Genomic DNA, 26,015 nt, shown 5'->3' on the forward strand with positions numbered 1-26,015 from the left:
ATGTGTAACCTTTATTGTCCATCACCTCCATCTACTTCTCACAGTGGTGGATTTACACTAGGGGCAGTCGGGGCTAGTGCCCAGGGCGGCAAATTTTCTAGGGCGGCAAAATTTGGAGAGTGAAAAAATATTTTCAATACAATATATAATTAACTAATTCTTTTAAATAAACAAAATTTTGTATATTATAATATAGGAAATTTAAGTTAGTTAGTTAATTAATTAAAAGTTAGTTAGTTAATTAAATTAAAATAGTTTAATTAATTTATTTCCATAAAGGTTTGCAAAAATAAAATTTGATATTTTTATTTTCTGGAATTGATAAATTCCAGAAATATAGTTTTTTTGAAGAATTAAAAATATTTTCAAATTATCTATGTCTTTTTGATAACAGAAACTTTAATTGATCAATGAATTTTCCTAAAATTGGAGAATTATCCAATAACACTAATTAATTTAAATTTAAAAGAACAGTACTAAATAATATGTAATACATAATAAATTTTCTGCAATTAATTAGTTATTCTAATTTTTTTAAATAAGATATCAAAACTATTAAAATAAAATTTCAGTCATAGGGCGGCATTTTCTTCAGCGCCCCAGGGCGGCAGAAATTTAAATCCGGCCCTGACTTCTCAGGAAATGGAAAAATGGTATATATGTTTTAATGTATCTTTTCGCTAAAGTTGAAGATAACTTTCTTATACAATGTAATATTAACTATTTAGTTTAGAGGTAACAAAGTTGTGTAGCTTAGAGGATAAACATCCGCTTGCTTTCTATGTAAAAAATTTTGGGATTATTACCCAACACTTGCCAAGAATTTGTCTTTTTTTATTTAACTGATAACTTTTTTAGGCACTTGGACGTTAAGCAACATTGAGCACACTTAGTTCTAGAATTGGTGACGCTTAAAAACACTATGTGTTGTTGCTTGTTTTATATTATTTATAATAGTTTTTAATACACACGTAAATAATTTCAATTTACAAATCCTAAAATTTTAATTATTTATATTACAATTAATTGCAAATTTAAAAAAAAAATCACAGTTATTCCAAAGTTTTAAGTTTTTACTTCCGTCTTCAGTCCCTATGACTGACTATCTTGTATTTTAATACTAGCGACCCGCCCCTGCTTCGCACGGGTGCAATGCTGATACTAAATACACTACAGAAAAACTGTGAACGTTGTATATAAAAACATAGCGGCCCGCTCTGGCTTCGCATGGGTATAAAATATATAGCCTATGTGATTAAAATCGATCCAGTAGTTTTGATTTATTCATTACTGCCCGTGGCCCGCACGCGTTAAATTTGGAGTAAAACAATCCCCCTTTCCCTATACCATGAAGATTTCCTGCTATCTTTGGAATATCTAAATTCATACACTACATTTTTACTTTTTACATTTTTAACTATTAACCTCAAAAATAGCAGTACTTCTCCACTATTTAATGGATGTTATTATACATATAAAACTTCCTCTTGAATCACTCTATCTATTAAAAAAACCGCATCAAAATCCGTTACGTAGTTTCAAAGATTTAAGCATACAAAGGGACATAGGGACATAGGGACAGAGAAAGCGACTTTGTTTTATACTATGTAGTGATGATAACATAAAATTATTTATCATTAATATTTCTGTATTACAACTATAATAATGATCAAAATTTCCTATTTCTTAGTATTATCAGAAATATTTCAGTTTTTTAGTTTTCTCTATGAGTAATGACTATTTTATACACTTAAAAAATTGAAAACTGCATATATTTTAGCTGTGTTAAACAATGTTTTGGAGTGTTATGGAAGGGAAATAAGTGAGATCAAGAGAGGTGGAGGTTATAAAGCGGTAGTTTTTACTTTTGAGCCCAGTGAAGCGGGCGGGTATCAAGCTAGTAGTAATCATTTACGAGTCGTTATACTTGGATAATCTAGAAACAATGCCACAAGGCACTTTTCTCGCTCTCGAATGAGTGAATTAGTATAGGAAAGAGGTACGCAAGCGTCAAAAAAGTTAAAAAAGGACTTTATTTCTAGAGTGCAAAATACAATTTTCAAATTTTCCTCTTCACTTCCTATTTTAGTTTCCAACATTTTGGGGACGGCCGATACTTTATGAAGATATTGTATATTGTTAGATGTTGAAGTATTTTATCACAACAAAGAGTTAAATAAAATCAAATCAAATGACGTTATTCCGCGATCCCACTTTAGTCGAGATTCTCTTAATTCGCCACTTAAGTTACTAATTAACTCAAACATGTAACTCAACGAATTATAAAGATTTTATTTGTAAATTAACTCACATTTTGTGTGATTTTTAAGTCATTATTTCATTTAATGATTGTACAAATTATATTATAAAAAGTGTGTGATTCTTTAATTACTTATTTTTGAATTTTTAATTAATATACGTAAATTTTTAATTACTTGCACGCGAATTGTATGAATAAAGTATTCAAAATAGAATATAAATTACCATTACAAGGATGAATTCAAACGCTCGTATAATATGTTTGGAAAAAGTTGTAGCCTGGTTGGGATCCAAAAAAATTGGCTTTCAAAATATGAAACTCATACAAATATTTATTGGAATGACAAATTTTGACAGCGCATCTTTAGAAAATAATTATGCGTTTAAACAGTCTGCTTTTTTGGAATATTAGTAATAATAATAATAAAGTTTTTAATTTTAATAACGGGATTGTTAAAACGATTATCAATATATACTCACGAATTATTTTGACAAAGCTTGTCAATTTTCATTTTTCGATATTCAGGATGAATTAGACCTAAATGATCTCTCTATCCAACCAACTTTGCGCGACATAGATACTTTGAATATCCGTTGCTTTCTGATTATAACTAATCGGTTATAACAACTGTTTCCCCATCTTTAATTCTACAGAAGTATGTTGTATTAATAAACAGTGGAGTGTAACTGGATGTACAATTGTACGAAGTATTAGTTTGTCTTCAAATTATTCTGTATTACGCTTCTATAAAGGAATTGTATACTCCTCTGTATCACATTTTTTGACACAGAGTATACTTCGAAGGCTAACATCAATAGATTGCGAAACACTAACTACAGTCATAACTTAAACTGCAAGGGTTGAACTTCAACTAAAGTCGCAACTGTATATTTGCAGCTCATGTGATAGAAGGCATAGTCTTTGATTTGAAAGGTGCCTGGGTTTCATCGATTTGTTTCAACTATATGAACGATGTGAACTATAAATCAATATTTATTAGCAATTTGATTCTCTAGTTTTGTTTGCAGAAATAATATATATTTTTGATGTTGGTCTTCACTGCACCGCCATCAAAATTATTTTATTTTTGCAAGCTATAGAAGAATTTAAAAATAATAATAGTAATAATGTGAACTGAACTCTACTTTTCAAATAAAATTTGTATCGTTTGAAAGAAGAGTAAAAATGTTTTTGTAGTATATATACAACAAAGTTATATAGAAAAGACGGAAATTGCGTGTAATGTACAGGTCATTAGTTCTTAAGTGAAGTAAACACCGAGAGACCATTAGTCATCGCCTGCTGTTTAATTCACTACATTTATAATACTTTTATAGTTTGTAATGGAGACTCTTACGAATCAGACAAAGATGCAACACCTATATGCCATGTTCACCATCAGCTTATAAAAGCATTACATTATTAATATAGTTTATCACTTTCATAATAATCTTAAAGTTTGCATTTTGGATCTAAAATGCCGAATAGAGTTGTCCCGGGTCGGAAAAATGTAGATTCGCGGATACGAATCACCAGCGTTAAGATCCGTGAATCCAAGGTCAAATTGAGCTCTTTAGTTTAGTGCGACTCAAACTTCCGTTTGGGGTAGCCTTTAAATGGTTTTAACAAAAATATAGTTAAATATATAAGCGGGGATTTTTGCGATGCGTCAAGTATATTTTATTTATGAATTCGTACCTTTCAAATATTCGCACTAAATGAATAGATATCTTTTCTTATGCCGGATATGCATATCTGGCAATATAGATTACCAAATTTAAAAATAGCCGTTAACAAATACTTCAATAAATTCATGTAATATTATAAATACCAAAATGGTTATACATGGCAATTCCGTTCAAATATTTGCGAATTTGCAAATCTGCCAGTTTTAAATAAAGATATTTAAAGGGAGATTGAATTAAGCGAACTTTTTTATTTACATTATAAAGGATTTTACTTAACTTCACAACATATAGTAAAAGGTGAAGTTGAAACTATCCAATTTGGAGTCTATAACATGCTATTAACGGCTAGTAGCGGAATTGTTACATGCTAACAAGGGACTCCAAAATTTTGCCATACTATTTTATAATAATATTTCCATGCATATTGAAGCAGCTTCAGATAGGGTTCTATGAGAATCAACTTTTTTCATGCATTTTTATTATGAAACCAAATTTTTACATTTGTTTGAAATTTTTGTGAACTTTATAAATCAAAGTCCTTCATACTCGATACTTTTAATAGCTTTTATTTACGCCTGTGAGGTAAGAACTGCTGATCTCACTCATTTTGATAGCACTAACGAGTTTATTACCCAACGCATTTTTCGTACATTGCTACTTATCAACCAAACAAATTAGCCAAATTACTGTCAAAATTTAAATTAACAAGTTACTACAGTAAATTTTTTAATGATCAAGTTCTCTGAATAATTTAGGGCAAACTTTAAATTATAAAAAGGAAAATAAATAACTGACTGAGTTATTTGTTGAAATACTCTGTATAGACAGTGTTGAATATGCTTGCATTATTTTTAATAAATTAGAGAAGTCATCCATCATCACACATATAATGTATTATATCCAGCATTAAAAAATATATGACACAAATATACAGGAGGACCATTATAATCATTATGGCTAATACCTCGTTCTATAGTTAATCAATTGAAAAGTAACTTAAATAAAAGTTTGATGGCGGACATCATGTTTTGACATCAGATTGAACCTATTTGTCCGGGTTGCTTTAATAGTCAATTTTGATCCTAAAAGGTAAGAGGCAGAATAACACTTAAAATTAGAAAGTTGATTAGTATAAAAAAACAAAAATTTTTTATTCAAAACATTTTTTCGGAAATCGTAAGCTTTCCTAGCAAATGCGAGAAATATGTTATGATTGCATTTAATAGAAAGAAAATCCGCTAGCTTTAGAAAATTTTTATAGACAAAAGCTATCATGGATAATAAAGATCATTCGTCTGTGTAATTCAATTTATTTATACACAGGGTATAATTACTGTTATTTTCAAATTTGGAGACTTTCAAAGTTTTGAACGATATATGTGTGATACGTACTTTATTACGTACTTCTGCTGTTGTCCAACTCATGCCACGTACTCGTTGTGCAAATTTCGTATACGTTTGTTAATAATACTCTTAGCCCAATTGAATTGTAAATAAGTATTGCCATCTCAACACATTATCCCACTTAATATATGAGGACGACACTGTACACTACAATGAATTAACGCAGATAACGTATTTACATTCAAATCTTTTATGGGTAAAAATCGAAGATCCCGTTATCCCAAGGAAGCGACTAGCAATTCCACCAAGACGACCATAATTCCTACACAATGACTTTCTGGGCCAGCATATTTGACAGCATCGTTATCTAGCATTTCAGCGACCACAACTGGCCTCTGTAAGGCACTCTGGTCTCTATAGGACATACATAAAAAAAGCCCTTCTTATGCGCTTGAATAATTGAAATTCTGAGCGTAGCCGTTGGCAACACACACATTTTTTTTATTCTTTATTTTATGTGAGTTCTGAGTGCTCTTAAGACTTTTCTATACACATTTTTGATTGGCTTGAAATCAGTTTTTGATTGGCGTGAAACTTTATAATTTGCTAATTAAAATTCCTTTGATTACGTGATTATTGAAAGGTGTTTGAGAGTGAAAATATTAGAGCAGAGATATAATCTGAAGAATTAAATTCATTTGAACTAATTTCACCATATTTCTATAACCAGAGGTTTTTATCTTACTAAGTACGACTTATATTAAACTATCAAAAGGACACGAACAATTCCGAAAATTTACGAAGTTAAAATATTTTGCTTACACCTTTAGTTTCGTGATGAGAGAAATTATCACAATATGTAAGGATTTAAAAAAAAAATATTAAAAAAAATCGTAGATAAAAAAAAAGTTGATAATTCGAAAATAGATAAAATTATATAAAAGTAGAAAGAGTTTCATTCGCTATTTCAACGATTTTTTTTGTCACTATTTCAATCATTATTTGAAAGAAAGTTCAGAAAGCGCGTGCTGACGGGCTAAGGCGATGTCTACCATGTTTTTGGTGGGACACTCTTTATACCACTCACAAAATTTATTAAAAATGCAATTAAAATCGGAAATGACACCTTACGTACTACAAAAATATAAACTAGATCGTTTATTTAGGACATCAAGAATATGATGACATCTTGTTCAAAAATTAATTACTAGCAGGATGGTGTAGCGTTATTTTTTTTATTTATCACTTTAAAATATGTGGTGTGGTTGTGACAGCGCGTAGTGTGTAGACTGTAGAGTCATATTTCATTTTTAGTTGAATGAATGAAATTTTATGTATTTTGAATGAAAAATGTTTGCTGTATATTTTATTACAAAAAGTGTCAAATCCTTGTCAACTGCTCAGATAAAAGCCTACCTAATTTTATTTATTTGTACACAATGTTTTCCTTATAATTTGATACCTTATGAAATGACTAGAACACTTATAAGAATAGAGCCTGATTCACACCAACCATAGCACTAATCCAAGTTATAGCGACTCGATTGGACATTGTGGATACCCAAGTGATGTAGAGTTGTTGAATATGAATTTAAGATCTTATATTTGGTATGACATCTTTAGAATTAGTATTCTTTTTTAAATGAGTTGATTTGAGATATTTATTTTATGCTGAATAGTGTGAGCACGGGGGATTCGAGAAATGTGACGTAGATAGTACAAAGTAACAATGATCATCAAATTCAGAAACTCGTTTTATTAAATTCATTAATTCAAATCTTCAACTTATCCTAAAACTCGTCTATTAAAATAATCTAGAATTAAAAAGTTGCACATTATTCATATTTTTGTTGCTCATTATTCAAATATTACAGTCTTAACTAATCAATTAATTAGCCTAGAGATTGTATTTAATAAACATTCACGTCTTAAAAAAATAAATTATTTACTATATAAATGAAAATTATTGATATTTGAAGAATTGGCGTTAAGATTATAAATACTAAAAAAATACATAAATAATAAATTAATTCATAAATTATTAAAATAAAAAATCGACTTAGTAATCAATCATCAATAATTATTATTTATAAACAATCTATATGTAAGAAATAAAATATATTTTATATATCTTTATTTAATAATGAATTTGAAAAGGCAGCCATTTTGGTTTTTATTTATAAGTTCAAACACTCATAAATTTATTATTTATAAATGTTAAAGTTCATTTTTATACATTTAGCTTTAAATACTAATTATATATTATAAATAAAATGATTTATTGACTTTTATGTAATTTCCATTTTTTTTTTTTTGGTTTTAAGTAAACTAGGCACATTTTCTAAGTAATAAAATTTTGCAATTAATGAATTTGGACGATTTAAAAAAGTCATTTAAGATATACATAATTTAAAACCTCTCAAAATCCTAACCAATAATTATATCGTTAGCATGAGGTGGTCAATGAGAGATGAAATAGGATGTCATTTCTCTTTCTTCTAATTGGGTCAGCAGTTTTAACTAGTACCTTGTAATATTGCCTATTGCTAATATTGAAAGCGAAGGAAAAGAAAAGTTTCGCAGATTTCAGTTAGTGGGCATAGGTAGCATGTATGAATTGGAAATTAACATATAGTGCTAATACGTTGCTAAAATGGTGCTAATACGTTGTAAATATCTATGCTAGGCATAATTTTGTAGAATTACAAATTCTTAAATTACATTAGCTTTAATGGAACTTTTTTTTACGAACCACTTTATTACACATTATAAAAAGAACATATTTTATAAACCACTTTGTTGCTACACAATGTAAAAAAGTGAATTGTAATAATAATGCTTATATATAAATTTGTAAACATGTTTTGAGAAAATATACAGTAAAAAAAATAAAAACTCATCTAAAAAAGAAAATAACAATGGTTTTCGATATCCGAAAGTCGTTGATAATCCCAATGGTCATATTCGATAAGTACATGATGTCTGTGTGTATGGTTACAACAAATAACTATACATATGTTTGATTCATTCTTATTCTCTCACCACTTGTCCCCTTACGCCTGTTTAAACGTGTAAAGTTATTTTAACATTTCCTTACAACATAACTACTTTCCTTTACAGTGTTGTTTTTGCTGGTTTGTGACCAATCATTATTGAATTGCAATAATATTTTAACACATTTTTACTGTAACGGAAATCACTACTTTATAAAATTGAACCATTGTACAATCATTTTCTGAGTCTCAAAGGGGTAGTTAAACAAAAAAATTGCTTTTTTTTTACTTTGTACAGAATAATATGAAGGAAGTTTTAATGCTATTTCGATAGTAATTGTGTTATTTTAAGTGGACACTAAAGAGTATAAAGTTTTGAAATTGATATGCACTTGTATCGTTATTTGAAAGTTCCAATTTATGTAGCCCTTAGTTTGAATTGCGGATTTTTATAATGCAATTTAGTCACAATTTATAGTCACTACAAGCCCATGCTAAAATTATTCGGATGAAATGACCCACCAGGAATCTTGTTGAAAAAGATGCACGGAATTCATAAATGCGCGGAATGTTTTCAATTTAAATCTCTCTGTGTGTGTAGTTACCTTTGTACATAAACAGTACTACAAGTAGCCAATCATCGAGAACGAGACGCGAGTATAATATACATATGGTGTTATAAGCTTAGTCTAAAGTTTGAAACATATTATGTCACCTACTGCACTGCTTATAAATTGAGGCTTAGTTTGTCAGCCCTTATCCGAATCTTTTACAAGGTCAATAAATCAAGGCATGGTTTGCCAAACGGGCTTCCAGGTTGGCAAAAGATAATTTTGGCTCGACCTAGATTTGGCTAAGTTTGTTTCTTAGCCAAATTTATATGTATTAATATTTTGTGTAATTATGTTAGTATAGATATTGGATCTATACTAACATAACAATTCACAATTAAAATCTAAGTAAAAAAAAATCATGATACCAGAAAAAACGCATAATTTATTTCATTTTTACTGGCACAAAGGCAAAATCTGGCACCCAATATTAAAAGGATGTTATCACTTGATGTTGATATGAGATTGGGTCAGTTTTGGTTTCAAAGCTGAACCCGATGCTCAACAACCTCTAGGACTTGAACCAATATTGGCTCAGTTTTTCTTTCTCATATGGATATTATTTATTACATGGGTAGTTATGGGTAGTTGTTGAAGAAAAAGACGTTACCAAAAGTGTATTCGTTTTTTTCATAACCTATAAAACTATATCGTTAAGTCGCGCATGAAACAATTTATGATCCTATAACTAATTGAAACTTTTTCTACCAAAAAGTATTTAATGAATTGTATCGATATACTTTCATATTATTTGTAAAAAACAAACATGTTGCGATATTAATAATTAATTGAATAATTTATTAACTTTGAAAAAAAACTCTGATTGAAACAACACAGCTATTAAGATAATACAAAATATTTTGATAACCTATTCACAACAACGTTCCATATGAATTAGTACAGACGATCACAACGAATGATTTAATTTATGAAAAATATAAAATTTTCAGAAATATTTATGAACTGACAGATTTTACTCGATGGTTATCTCGCTTAAGACGCAAATACTGTAGGGTATGTACAAACTGCAGGGTCTTTCAATAAGATTTTTTTTAAAAGTTGAATTAAAAAAAGTGAAAACAAACAATTTACTGAGTTAATTGTTGAAATACCATGCATAGACAGTGTTGATTACTTTATCACATTACACATATACATGTCACACATTCATACCTAATATAACTGACATTCCCGGAACTTCCATAAGCTTTCTAAACTTTAGAATAAAGCACAGTTTAAGTTGATAGGTTTCTTTTTTATTAAAATTTATCTAATTGAAAAGCCCTGTAATATTGTAGCGAGTCTAGTATCGTGGGCTGCTATGGAAGAGTGTGTTAAAAAAAGTATCTCTGAAGTGATATTTTCTGGAAGACAATGAAATTCAGTCTGGAATCATCTGTGGATGTGAAATGGGAAAATTTAACATCGGTTCCTTGGAAAAAACATATTTAGAAAAGTTAAACTATATGAGTGTGCTGTGTAAAAGACAGTCAACCCTCGACAAATATTTCGGGTACGGAACCCTAAGCTTGCACTTGAAACGTATCTAAGAACACTCTCCATTAAATTACCTTTCAAACGAAATCAAAAAAATCAAAATCGGTTTATCCGTATAGGCACTACGATGTCACAGGCAGACACACACACATAGCGGTCAAACTTATAACATCTTTTTTTTTGGTTCGGGGGTTCTAATGGAAAATTGTATCTTCCTTAAATAGTAAAATAAAAGTTTCAAAGAATTTCCCAGTATAGTTTTTATTTTATCGAGTCTACGACAAACCGATACGGTTGTAATTGGTGGAAAATATGAGCAGACATTGCGTGTCCATCGTTTTCGAGAAATGCATCAATTTCTAAATTTTACACTAGCAGCAAGGAAAATAGGTGAGCATACGGTTTACAACTGACCAATGAACAGAAATTTGCATGTTTTTTTCATAATTTCACATATTTGATCACTCGTAGGCCTTGAGAAATAATTTAATACAAAACGCAGCGCCAATATTTTTATAGTTTAATTAGTTTTAAATTTTCGACCTACAAAGCTCCTAAGGAACTAATCTTCATGGCAGATAAGAGATGCAGGAGCACTTTATATAAGAAAGTAGTTCACTATAAAATCTAACACCTTTTCCTAAATCATTTTGAAAATCGAGTAAAATGGTGAGATATTGAAAGCAAAACGCTACTTGCACTTATAGGAAAATTTGTTTATGCTAGTAGTAGTAATTATTTGCAAAGATAGTGTTTAAAAAAATACAGAAGCTCTGCTCGTAAATTATTTAACTCGGAAATTTCTGCAAAAAGTATTTGGATTTAAAAAATTTTTATTGAAAAACCATCCAGTATAATTCTTTATTTCCCATCGACTATGAATACGAGTTGACTTTTAATTAATTCTGAAACATTTTCTTGAAGAAAATAAATTCGATGAATATTAAAAGCTTCAAAATGATACTGTGTGTAAATATGTCGCAAAAGGTTTTCCTGAGAAAGCTGCAATAGGAAAAGAATGTTATCGTCTTATCTAAAATATGATTCTTATACATATCAGCATCTTTTTCATCAATCTTCTCTTAGACTAAATCTGCCAATATCCGAACCACAAAAAATTTTGTAATCATCAGAACTAACGCGTCAATTATTAATCAAAAATATTTTGGGTCAGCGAATTTTATTACGGTCACAATTTGCGAATTTTTAATTTCCAACTTTGAGTATGTTTAGTATGTTTAAATACCAGAAGTTAGGTTATCATTTTTATTTATGTATTTAGAAAATTTTAATTTACGACTTAAAAACAATTTTTTTATATTTAATTGATGACTCGAGACGTATTATTTATAAAAAATAAAATAAACAAAAAAAGATGTGAACCGTCTTTTTATGTTTATTGGGACATGGAGTTATAAGGTTTGGAATCAAAAATAAATATAACTGGTTATTTAAAATAAAATAGTGGAAAGGATGGGAATTTGCAAAGAAATATCAACACTTTTAAAGTCCTTAAGAAGGACGTTATAAGTGTAAAGAATCATATTACATTATTAAGATTATCTAGATATTGAATGGTTCTCAACAGCTTCATTTTGGTCCATTTTAACTTCGATATGAAATTAAAATGGACCACATTAGTGCAACATAAACCTGCTAAATAAAAACCAATGAATTATTAAGAAAATCCGGGGAGTCTGAATCGGTTACATGACTATGAGAATTCATTACATACAAAACACCGAACAGTTTTGGGTGCGCTTTCCTACTGGGGCCTTTTTTCCTTATTTTCTCTATATATTTTACTGGGAACTACGATAAAACGAATGAAGTAAGATTAAAATATACCAGTACGTTCATTGATTTCTTTTTTTATCGCTGTGTAATAAGTCTGAAATGTGCTTGTATTTTAAAGAAAGCGTTAAATCTGTAAACAGTATGGATTAAGATATAAATGATGTAATTTAATCCATATACATAACACACATTTAAAGCGTTTGGCCCCTTTTAAGGACTAACAATAAGTAAAGAATGAAAAAAATTGCAAAAATAAACTAACCCGAAATTTATATGCAGCTAGATTAAAAATCAATGAGTGCCTATTATTGGAGTGACCCATAAGTTAATTAATTAAATAATATATTTAGTAAAAAAATTTATGAGCAATGAATTTTTTAAAAAACCTGCACAAAGGATACTTTAAATGTCAATTTCGCTATTAAATTACAAATTTTTTGTTTGGTTTTACAAAAAATATAAAACTTACATATTATTGTAAAACATATTGTGTTGTATCTCTTTTACTCAAAAAAATTGAAAAAGAAAATAAAAGAGAAACAATGTGTTTTACAAAACCGAATTAAATGTATTCAGTAAAGTTGTTTTAAATTTTCTAATGAGGTGATGCAGATTTTGGTGCATTTATTATTTCACATAGATTAAAAGGGTTGAATTCGGCTGTCAATAATTCAATTAAAAAACCTTAAGCGGTTGCTTTAAAGATTTACAAATTAACAAGCTCTTAAGATGATTATTTTGTTGCATTTTTGCAACAAAACTTTGGTTCCCGTATACTTTAGTTTTGAAACGTTATACAAATTAAGGTATTTTTCTCATCTTTCATCATAAAACAACCGAAATTTGGGTTAAAAAAGTTGAAAGTACAACCTTTCTAATGACCTGTCGATGATATCAATATAAATTGAATTCTCTAAGGCTTAGGGAAATTAAAGTCTAAGCGATCTGGTTTCGTGATAATTTGTCGATATATAGGCAAAACTAATAAAATAATAATAAAAAGAAATAAAATAAAAAATAATTTTTGGGATAATCACAGGATGATTACAGGTGAGCTCATAAAATTACATTTTTTAAATAATGTAGCCCATAAAAGCTATGTAATAAAAAGGTTATTGAATTGCTTGTTGCTTACTCTGATATTCTTTCTATAGCCAAGAACATAAAAGATATGTAATAACATGTTTAAATGGACTTTAATTACATTTCAGTTTTTTAAACAATTTTATGACTAAATAATTGCATATTTTATATGACGTGGATAATAATAATATAGACTTTATGTATGCCTATACAGTAGGAAAAGACAAGCCGTGGTGCACATGGTCATTGAGGGACAGACCAATAACTTTATAATTCAGTAAATTTTAGCATTACTTTGTATAGAAAGCATTAAATGTCAGTGATTGCATAATTTTTTTTAATTAAAAAAATTTAAAAAGTCAACACGATTATGGCGATCAATTGAGCGCCATTTATTTGGTTTTCGAAAAATTCGAACATTTTCGCAATTTCGTATTTTCTAGAATTTGTTTTCGTTTTTCAAGATTCTTTCAGACAACTATTTGAAGCTACCTGCAAATAATGAATTGGCTACCTCTTACAGCTTTAGAGAAAATGAACACCTAGGCCTTGTCCTAATTTGCACCCTCACGGAAAAACAGTGATGAATATTTTATAAAAAAGTTATTTAACTTTTTATAAGGAATACTTTTTTAGTGTTTAACCAAAGCTACGAAGCGGGGTTTAAAATTTTAATCCTCGTTACTAATCGAGGCGAGGTATATTGCTCAAAAAACCGAGTTGAGTCGAGGCGAACTGTCTCAAAAACCTCGCCTAAGCCGAGGCGAAATTTTGCTAATTTTTTTTATAACATTACATACATATTATAATACTATAATACTATACATATATAATTAAAAAATGAAAAAAATTTAATGCCCTTTATACTTAACAGTAACTTGTACATGGATTTTGCATTGAGGATCATGTAAGCATTTTGAAAAACCTATTATAGAGTTCTGAAAACGAGATTTCAACTTTTCATAATATTTTTTTAGACAATCTTCCGAATTTTAAAGAAATTTCTTTTTTAACACAGAATTTTAACCGTATTAAAATTATATTATGTACATTCATGCAAAATAAGTCAGAGTAAGCAAAAATTTAGCTCGGCCGAGACGAGGTTAGTCAACATTCTATCTCGGACGAAGCCAAGACGAGCGAGATACATATTTAAACTTTTGTTCTATCTCTAACGTTTTACAAGATGGGTCCTACGGATCCAAGATCTAGTTGACCTATGTTGTTTATTTACGAACACAAACTCACTTTTTACGCTATGCAAATTTCAGCTTGATATAATTCTTCTTTTTTGAGTTATCGTGTTGAAGGACGGGCGGACCGAAAATGGACCAATTAAATTAGATGATATTACATATATATACAGGGTATACAAAGATTTTCTATAACTTCATTTATGATTGATTCATTATAATTCATAAAATTTCTTAATTCTTTTTCACTGTGACAACAATAACTTTTTATCAGAAAGTTAAGTATTATAGATTGGCATTATTTGATCAACAAAAAGTTCATTTCATCAGTTTTTTAATTAAAAATTTATGCAATTAGAGAACCTAGACAAGTACATTTTATTTTACCGTCAATATGTGGATTAGCTGATCTCATCACTGAGTGTATTCATACCGAGAAGGGGAAATAAATGGGAAAATTCAATACAAATCGATGTTAGCGCCTAGAGCTAGTTAAATTTCAATTGATTTAACTCTGATTAGCGGTGACATCGAGTGGTGCTTCGTCTAACCCAGCCAAAGTGTTAGATTAAAACTTCCGATTTCGCTCTCACAAAATATATGTCAATAATCCCAACAATATTATCGTATCATTTAGGTTCACACTGATTTACTCTCTGCCCCGATTCGAATAAAAAGAGGTTGACTTTTGGTTCAGTGACATATGAGCTCTAAAGGTTTATTTTTAGCCTGTTTCTGTAAGAAATTGTTTCACTTTTTCTCCTGCATTGCTTCTATCCACTTTACTTCGTATCATCGCATTAAAAGAACAGAGTGTTATATAGAGGTTAAAAGAGCTTCTTTACAGTTTTTGAATCTGATGGATCGTTCATTAGAGATAAAGAGGTCATCGTTCATTACCGTTTATAATTTTAAGGTTTTCTCGTTATATACAACTAGTGAAATTGAAATTTTTATAATAAGCAAACTTTTAGAAAATAAAATTGACAACAACTTATCCTCCAAGTATTTATGAAGTTGAATATTATAGTGAATTGATTATACATCCACAAGCAAAATTCGTATTACGGCGATGTTAGTAAACTGAAATAAAGAACAATTGACATTGTGAAAATTATTAAAACATATCGACTATAATTATCAAATAAGCAAAATATAATCGTAATATATATTTATTTATCGATTTAAAGGTGCATAAAACAATATTCATAAATACTCGTATTACTTTCGTATAAATATGTTTTATTTCAGTCTTCAATGAGTTTAATAATTTCTATAAGATAGATAACCTATCGTAAAACTTTCCCAAATTCAATATTTTTGAGGCTATTCATTTATTTGATAGCCTCATAACATCTATAACTAAGAAAATATGAAGAACTTAAATGTACAAATAAAAAGAAAAGAAAATAATACTCGGTGACGTCATAACCTGCAATTGCACATGAAGACGACATATCTATAGTTGTTTTGCAAGAATAAGATAGAAAAAATTATTTGAATGCTTACATCTTTTACGTTTATCGATCGATTTTAATTTTGATTTCAGTTCTTGTCATCTATTCTAGCACATTTTCAAATTTTAACGAAAGATACATTGACATCGACATCGGTACAAAGGCTACCAGAAAAAATATAAGGTGAAATTTTGCATTTTTGTCATTTTTTGTAACGAATTGCCATAAAAATATTTTTAAAGAATTAAAATTGTAGGAAAAACGATCTACCAAAAAGTATGGGAATGCTTTTGCCATAGGAATAAGGGAAAACTGGAAGAAGGTCAAAAATTTTTCACAAATTTTGCAAAATGTACCCCCTCCTCTTTTCGAACAGAGTCCTCGAGGTCTAAAACTTGAGAAAATGTTAATTAACCATCTCTGAACAACATGACAAGGTTTCATTGACTTCCGACCTTTTTCTATCTCAAATTACCTGTCGACTGTACTATGCACTACCTTTTTGTGATGTCACAAGTAAGTAAATAGACAAACAGTTAATCCAAATCGTTTTTTATCAAGTTACAACAGCTAAAAACTTAAAAATTTTTCGAGATTTTTGAATAATAAATAATAATAAACTATGCGGATATTAATAATTATGTCCGCAATTTTGAGCCCGGAAATCTTCACTATACCAACAAATACCCCAGTCGTCACATGCTTACGAAAGTAAAATGAAAAATGTAAGAAATAATAAATTTCAATACATAATTGGCTTCGTCATCTTTTACAATCAAATGATGAGGTGTATATATCATCGTTGTAACGAATGAATGCCTACTCACCCACCTTAGCTGTACAATAATTTGCTTTATTCACTGCTACACTATTTTACTAAAAATATTATATTATAACTTATCTTATTATACCAAACATATGATATGATAACTTATCGTATTATATTAGACATATAATGTGTACAGTGTTTTTTGCTTTTAGTAAAAACACCTTGATTCGATAAAAGAAAACGCACATCCCTAACATCAACCCAACATACAAATTTTTTTCTTCCCAAAAAATCTTTAATTGCATGGTATTTTTTACAGGAACCGAGGAAGATGCGATCAAAGATTTATATGTGTTTTTGTTTATTTAAAACAGTTGATATAAAGTTTTTAAAAATTTTGTACGCTCATCGTTTACAAAGACATTCCCATCTTGAAAACAAAAAATCACGCTAAGAGTATAATTTATTTCAAAAATTTTACTTCTTGCTACAGATTTTACATATCACCATGCACAAATATTTTCAAATTACTAATCCGTTTTTTCACTCGTTTATTCAACTTGATTAATAAAACTATCAACTTTGATTTGTACACAAAGAAAACTGTTTTTAAGACAAAAGTTATTTTAATTGAAACTTTATTAATTTTTTATTATAATTTTTCTCGGTTCGCTATCCTCATAGCTGATAAGCACTAAGGAAATATAAATTCAGACTATTTGTCATTATTTATTATGTTGTAACATTTTTAAAGAAAAACCTAATTAATTTGATAGATTTTCTCTATCCTGTAGATTCTAATACCAGGAAAAGGGATAAAATACTTTGAGCAACTACTATGAAGTGTGTCCCAGAAGTAACGGACGCTCTTGTTGCTTGTTAAAATTCTAGGACAAAAAGTCCTCTTCCATTTTTTTATCCAATGATACTTGGGCCTTTCTACGCATTCACACACTTACAAACGTATGCATATGTACAAGCCAGTGTAACGGTGAAGCTCTTGCAGTGTCTTTCTATTTTGCTTCCTCCTCCACTATCTTGCTCCTGTAGCGCGCTTCTTCATCATCTTATCCGTGCATCGAATAAAAAAATGGAACAAGACTTTTCGTCTTAGAACTTTATTTTCTACCTGATGCAACAAGGGAGCCTATTACTTCTGGGACACTATGCATGTATAAAAGGTACAAAAAAAGAATTTGCTAAATCACCCAAACATTGAAATGGCATATTTATAATTCAAGGTTATAACCTACTGAAAATGTACTTTTAATCATAAATGAAAAAAAAGTTCATTAATTTATTTTGGAAATATATTTGTTTAAGTTGTGAAATACTATAAAAAAATTCGTAGCGCAACACTGTGTTGGTTAAGCGAATGCCCGCAAGGATTGAAAAAAATAACACATTTTTCATCAAATCGAATATTACATTATTTTCATATTTAATGGTGTGTATGTTTTTAGCTTGTGTGACTTGGACTTGGCATCATATTATTGCACTGTATAAGAAATTTTAAAGCCCGGTATTTCCGTGACTACTATTTCTACTATCTTTACATCATGAAATGACATCTTTAGTTAAAAAGGCAGAAAAATATGTACAATAATATTTTTAGTACTCGTGTATACACAATACATATTATTATGATAATAATAATATTATATTTTATAAGTTTCAATTAAATTTTATATTCTTTGTGTACCAACCTACTTGTAACTTGTATACATGGCAGATATAATACAAAAAATAATTCAGTATGACAGAAATCACAGTTATTAGTATTCGAAAAAAAAAATTTATTTCATAAAAGATATCTTTACCTATGTAATTTTTAATACATTATATTATTAACAAGTGCGGTTATATCTTGCATACCGACCGACTTGACTCTGTGCAATGAATGCCGGCATATGATTCTACCAATTTGGCTTTCCATCAAAAGTTAATAATTCTTTTTTTTTCTTTTAACGTAATTACCCAAGTTTTAAACGTATCATTATTTTATTTAGTCGTTAAAACAAAGTGGATTGTTAGTGATAAGTATTTGTGTGTTAATATACTGTGTATAGTAAGGTTCTTAAAAAGTTTACTAGGTAACATTGGAATCGTATTCGCATATTTCGCTAAAATTTAAATTACAAAAAACGATTTCAAAATTTAAACTCCAGGGTTAACTAGCTCACAAACGCCATTTGTAGGGTACTAGACTGTAGCTGGTGGCATTTACGTACTATAAAGCAGCACATAACGCTGATATCGAAAACTCAACATCGGCTATTTTGTTGAAAACATTTTCTTTACATTTCTTCTAATATAGAGGTAAAAGATCACAGTAAAATTCTATTGTGTTTGTGGATTATAGGTAATAAATATTGATTTTGTAATGACCCGGTGATTCTTATTTCTAATTGATCCTATACAAGATCACTTAGATTCATGGAACAACAAGAACTCCTATCATTAAACCAAAACGATTTTAACTGTCCGGAATCCTTTTACGTTACTATGACGTCCCTAGTTTCTGAATAAAAAAAAACTCATAAAGTTATGCGTGAGTTTGACATGCGCGAGTTTGACAAGCAAATTCAAATTCTACTCGTCACTCTTACAATGATGATGGCACTGAGTGGTATGCATCTTGTTAATGAGTGTCATTCTTTCCATCATAATTCGCGAAAAATTAAAATCTAAAAATTACAAATCGAGTATTGAGTAACTGATTCAATAATTTTTCTAAATTATCTACTTAATCGATAATGTAAGTTCCCGGAAATACATTATCGATTCTGGATCTTTGATTTGCGTAGTTCTACGCAACTTTGTTAAATCGATTATACCTACAAAATTATTTAGCTTGCAGCCCACAATACAAAATTTAAAACTTTTGGTATATCAAAAATACGTTCATCTCGAATTTAGTAAATAACAAGTGTTCGAGTTTGAGTTTATCGTCGGTGATGTAACTCAACGAATTCTTGAACTAAATTTTCCGAAAAATTTATTACTTTAAACGATTCCGTTTCAACATGCATTTACGACTGATCTTTTTCCAAGTTATACAAACAATAGACCTCAAGAACTCATGTTTTCACTAGAAATATACTTTTCGACTTTGTATTGTCATGAGTTCGGTTCCGATAGTTCCGACACGACGAGCTCATTGCTGCTATAATATTTCTCAAAACTTTCGGATTTGGAAAATTGTGGGGAATTGAATTTAAAAAAATGGATATCACCTTTATATATGACAAAAAAACCTTACGGTTCTGTTCATATATCTGGTGATTATTGTAAATTGAATTGGATAATGTAGCCTGACAGATTGATTATAAAATAATTTCTCCTTCATCTTTTGTCGTTATATCAATTTTAAATTTCGCTATTCCGAAAGATGTAAAAATTGTTTGAGGAAAATTAATCTTTCCGATAGGTTTATTCAAAATTGTTGGGAAATTTGGAAACGGTCCAAGTTCAGCGAAGTATCTTTCATTGAACGCGAAACCCTATCATAAAATTTATTTAATGATATGGCAGAGCCAGTAAAATCGTAGCAAATACGAAAAATCTTAGCAAATCAGCTCTAATTCTTGTGAAAACTGATATTTGTGTTCAGCGATGGCTACAGTTTAGTTAAAAACCTGACCTAAATGCATCCCAATAATAACGAGTATTTTCCTATGTATAATAGTGTTCAGATATAAATGATGATCAGTATACGAGTGATTAAAAATAATTTATATACCTTGTTGTTTTTTTTTTATCTCCTCCATTATGGGATATTTCAACCGAAAATATAAATTATAATAATTTGATACTACACGGTAACAAAAATACCATATAATTATAAAAATTGATACGTTCCATAAATATATTAACAAAAAAAAAAGAAAGGTTATTAACAACATTTTATATTGATTCTGAATTATACGTCAGTCAAACAAGCAAGCAGTCATTGATTGTGTGATGTTGAAATATTTTTTATTTGTTCCTCGCATATAAAGGTGCGCTTTCACTTCTAATTTGCATAAACGTCAGGAATGAACGATAGACTATAGTCTATCGTTCATTCCTATAGCTACAGAGGCCTTAAGTAAACCTTCTGCCTAACATATTTTTGTAAAACGTTCCTTATTATACCATGCATATATGTAATATGCAAGGTATACTAAGTTTAGTCCCAAGTTTGTAACGCTTAAAAATATTGATGCTAGGAAAAAAATTTTGGTATAGTCACCTATACTAGTCCATTTCCGGTTGTCTGTCCGTTTGCCGTCTCACTGCCAACACGATAACTCAAAAACGAAAAGAGATATCAAGATGAAATTTTTACAGCGTATTCAGAACGTATAAAGTAAGGTCAAGTTCGTAAATGAGCAACATAGGTCAATTGGGTCTTGTAAACCAAAAAGAGATAGAACAAAAGTTTAAATATAAAAAATGTTATAAAAGAATAAACAACTTTTGTTTGAAACATTTTTTCATAAACATCACTGTTTACCCGTGATTGTGGAAATTAGGCGTAAATTGCATAGTATGTATTATATGGGAATATCATTTATATTAGTTATGTATGTGGGACATGTATGTATGTGTAATGTGATAGAGTAATCAACACTGTTTATGCGTGGTATTTCAACAATTAACTCGGTCAATTGTTTGTTTTCACTTGTTATGAATGTTTTTTGTCCTTGCACTGAGTAAAAGAATTATTAAAATCGCGAGAGTTTTAACAGAAATATGTTTTTTTAGACCACCAAATCAATTTTTATTGTTTTCAGCGTTTTGGTATGTAGGTAGGAACGAATCTCCCTCAAAAACCCGAAGTTATTCACTTCTATTTTGAACTTTCTGTAATTCGATACTTCGCATAAATCAAAAATTATAAGCCGTGTAATGTAGAAATTTTGTAGTTAAGATTATCGTACCATTCAGTCTGCCTTGGAGAGGAGTTTTCAATACATCACCTTTCCAAAAAGTAGCAGCCGTATTCTATATTGAAAAAAGGCTTTTTTTATTAAATATAACGGGTGAATTGTTTTCGCGAGATTATCATCTGCCTGCTGACTGACCGCCAGATTGCATATAAAAAAAATGACAAAACACTTACTTTGACGAAAATTGTTAAATTTAAATATGAATGTTGTACTACTGCGTAATGGCCAAGTAGTTAAAAACGCAGCTTACAAAATCATGAATTTTTAACTTTGGAAGAGCTTTTGTATAAATATTAAATATTCTATTGTGCTATATTTACAAAACTTTCATCTAACCGCTACTGTCAGAAATGAATGGATGACTCGTTGAAACAAGGCCGTGTTATGTAAACAGAAGTCAAGAGCTTAATTTGCCATGTGCACTCATAATTTTTTAGAAACTCTTGTTTTCATTTCAGACGTGCGTTTGGACAGTTTAAGATTCGTTGAAATTAATTTTTAGCTAGAATTTGAACGAATAAAATATTTTATTAGAGAAAATAATTGTCCCTTTCGGCAATTACTATTGTACCATTTGTAACGACCCAGACATCTCATTCGAAAGAACTTGACTGCAATATCCGTTTGTTCGTATTTTGACGAAGATTTATTCCTCATGTAGACATAAATGATAATTTTTGCTTGTGAGTATCTCTTTGACACTTTACTTTTTATGATTTATTCATTGAGAGTGATTAGCCTTAGGATTCATTTCATAACATTCCACGACCCGCAATCAACATCCATATTCCCGCAATCAAATATGTATAAACGTGTAAACAAACCTTTAACGGTTTTATATTTCATGTTCATAATTCCTCAATAACAATAATTATGTATTTAGCAATGAGAATTTTATTTTTAGTTTTTTTTTGTTTTTTTGTTTTTGTTTTGTTTTTGTTTTTTTTTTTTTTTTTTGGTTGACTCACTCTATAATGATAGACTTTACGCCAAGCCAGAAATATAGGTAATATCAGATCAATTTCAAATCAATAGATTTATTTGTTCTTTTGATTCTTTCTTTTGTTAGTCATATTTACCCCGCAAATATGCAAATATAGACTTATACTCTATATTGAAGATAAACGAAGTGGTGTGTATCATACATTAGTTTATGTGGTTTATGTTTTAATGTCTACTGAAATTAATACAAACTAAATGGATCCGCTAAGAACATTAATATAAATATGTATATATAGTGACTCGATAGGCATAGCTTAAAAGCGTATTCTTTGGACAAATTTAAGTCGAAAGTGCCAAAACCCAATTTTTTTTTAAATTTTTTGGTTTTTTCCAAAACCCAATTATTATTGAATTTAACCAATAAAGACATTGTTTTTAGTACTTTAATGTATTATTAATAAAAAGTTTTGAATTGCTAATAAATATATACCTCATTTGAAGTCCCCAGATCAATTTTGAGAATCTTTACATATGTGCGCAGTGTTTTCCCTCCATATTTTTGAAATGGGTCACCGATTTTACAATACGATTTGCTAATTACATGGCATCCATTTACTTCCATTAGTTGAATTTCGTCATGTAGAATTGTTTACTATTTACTTGGCAGATCGTATTGTAAAATCTGGGCTCATTCCAACAAAATCTAGGGAAAACACCTAGTTTTTTTCCGACCTTTATAGCTGCGAACATATTTACAGCCCCTCCAAATTGAGCTGGGGACCTAAAATGAGGTAGAGACAGTACGTATGTTCAATTACTACCAAGGCTGTGCTTTTTGAAGATTTCTCTTGCTTTGCGTATTTTATACCACAAAATCATATTCTTAAGAAGTTTTGTTTGTTGTCATTTCATGTTCTTGGAAAATTGACAAAAATTCTATTTCCATAAAATGGCTTTAACAGTAAGAAACTTAATTGAGGAGGAAATATGTTTTTAGTTTTTAGTGAAGTCTGCTGCTCAAGAGCTTTTAATATTTTTTTTTTATGAACACAAAATTAACTTTTTACTTTAAAATGTAGCGACTAGACTTAATGTTTATTTCTATAATACTTTAATCGTTATTATAATAGCGTTTTTAAAGCTGTTCAGTAAACTGTGCGATCCATAAAAGTATAACAATCCAATTTCAAAGCCCTTAAAAAAACATAGGCATTTGTTTCAATTTTTCCCATTTCTGATACTTGTACTAATTACGCCAAACGGAAAATTATCAGTGTGCACAAAACATGCGCACACAAATATTTATATTCTTAAACGGTTTCCACCAGCTGTCTGTTTATCACCATTCTTCCTTTTTACTTATCCTATTACCTTTGCTTGTCACCAATACTTTCGTTTTCTCCACATTCACACTTAGTTTCAACAAATCATAGCATTCATTCACACAGTTCAATTTTCTTCTCATGCCCCCTACTGTTCTAGATATCACACTCACATAATTTTCACACATCATGATTTTAATTTACTCACAGTCACTTCCTATGCGGGGGTTTATCTTCTCTACCGGTAAATCATTAATGTATAGTACGGATAGTATCGCAGACAATTGACATCCTTATCTCAGTATTCTCTGTATTGACATCCTTAACTCAATATCTCATATGTATTAATGAACTGCTTAAAAAATAGAACGCTTTTTTAAGGATCTAATAGCTCCATAGAGCTACTAGATCCTTATTGCCACTGCCTTTTATATTGACGCCGGCTTATGACTACCATATTTATTGATTGCTGTATCAAACATTTCTTATGCGTTTTTCCACTAAAGACACAAACAAAAACAAAACATGAAGTCGTGTCGAATAAAACAAAACAGCAACTTTTTACAAACTTTTTGAAGACTAGATATGCAATGGCCATTACAGTTTTGATTTTGTTTTTTCAGGTTTAAGAAAACATAAACTCAACTGTCCGTTCAGTGTAAAATCGGCATAATGCAGGTATACATTATTAACGACTTGAACTATTAGTCACTTAAATTGATCAAATCGAATGTGGTTATAATAATATCTGTGGCAATTCCATGTAATATTTACATGGAACACATTTCAATTTTACCCATTCCCACTCTAACAGTATAAAGTATTATTAAAATTCATATGAATAAATATGATTATTGAAAATTTTTTTAAAAGAAAAACATATTTTATACATATATACATGTAGGTACATTATTTACATCTCTATCTCATTGTATTTTATCTTTATCGCGCCAATTGTTTCAGCTCTAGTTTGAAAAACGCCTAGAATATGAAACACAAACCTTTTATAAAGTTAAATATTACCCAACAATATTATTATCATTTTTATATGAACAAAAAAGCTGATACTATACTTATTATAATGCCTGTTCCACATATAGTATTGATAAAATTGTCAATTACAGTGTGAAGCAACATTAAGAATTTTGGTGGAGAATTCAATTCAATTCAATTCTTTATTTGCTCTTTTCTTATACATTGTAGTACATAGAGTAAGTCAATTTCATACATAGTTTATCACATAATAACATGTATTTTGGATCTGTTATCATTTGTAATAACGAGGATCTTGATAATAAGTAAATAAATAAAAACATGATATGCAACTTAGAAGAAGTTGAATTCGGTCAAAACCGTTCAATAACAAATACGAATAGAATTGACTGTAAACGGGTTTAGGCATAAAAACACGCAGCATCAGTTGTAAGTCATGGTCATTTATGCCACCTTTGTAACATTTAACTGCATTTTACAAGATTTTATTTTACTTGCAATGTATGCAGCTCAGTTTACTTGCATCTCAATTTTGAAGCATAACCAAATTTTCCCACCACTCTCACCATATCTGATATACATTCCTTTTTTAGTTTATTGTTTAGTAATTACAAAATTTAATGAAAAAGACTTTTCAAAGATTTCATTGTACTAAACAGTAGAAAATAATTATTTCTCATCAGTCACTCATACATGACTATTTTTAAAAGCTTAAGGCTCTTGGATTTGGATTGAAGCTTGAAGGCAGGATATGAATTTCTATAATCATCCTTGTTATTTTAAATGGAGAACCTCTAGCTTTTAAAAATAGTCGTGCATGAGTGACTAATAGAAATTGTTTTCTACTTTATAGTGCAATAAAAGCTTTCCCTTACCAAGAATTTTTAATTTAAATTTTATTAATGGTCTTGATTAATTCCAAGGATCCGTGCTGATTTTTCTTATAGATTTAAGCTTGATTATTACTGCTATATTCCTAACTCCAAGAAACCATAAATAGCTCTGTAATAGCGGGGGTAAAGGGCGTAAGCATTATCTTAAAACATATAAATAAATAACAAACAAAAAAAAGGAATTTCTACTTATAGGCATGAAAACAAGAGTTGTGAATGATATAAAAGAGATTATGTTC

The sequence above is a fragment of the Chrysoperla carnea genome, chromosome 1 (genome assembly GCF_905475395.1).
Source record: "Chrysoperla carnea chromosome 1, inChrCarn1.1, whole genome shotgun sequence".
NCBI lineage: Eukaryota > Metazoa > Arthropoda > Insecta > Neuroptera > Chrysopidae > Chrysoperla > Chrysoperla carnea.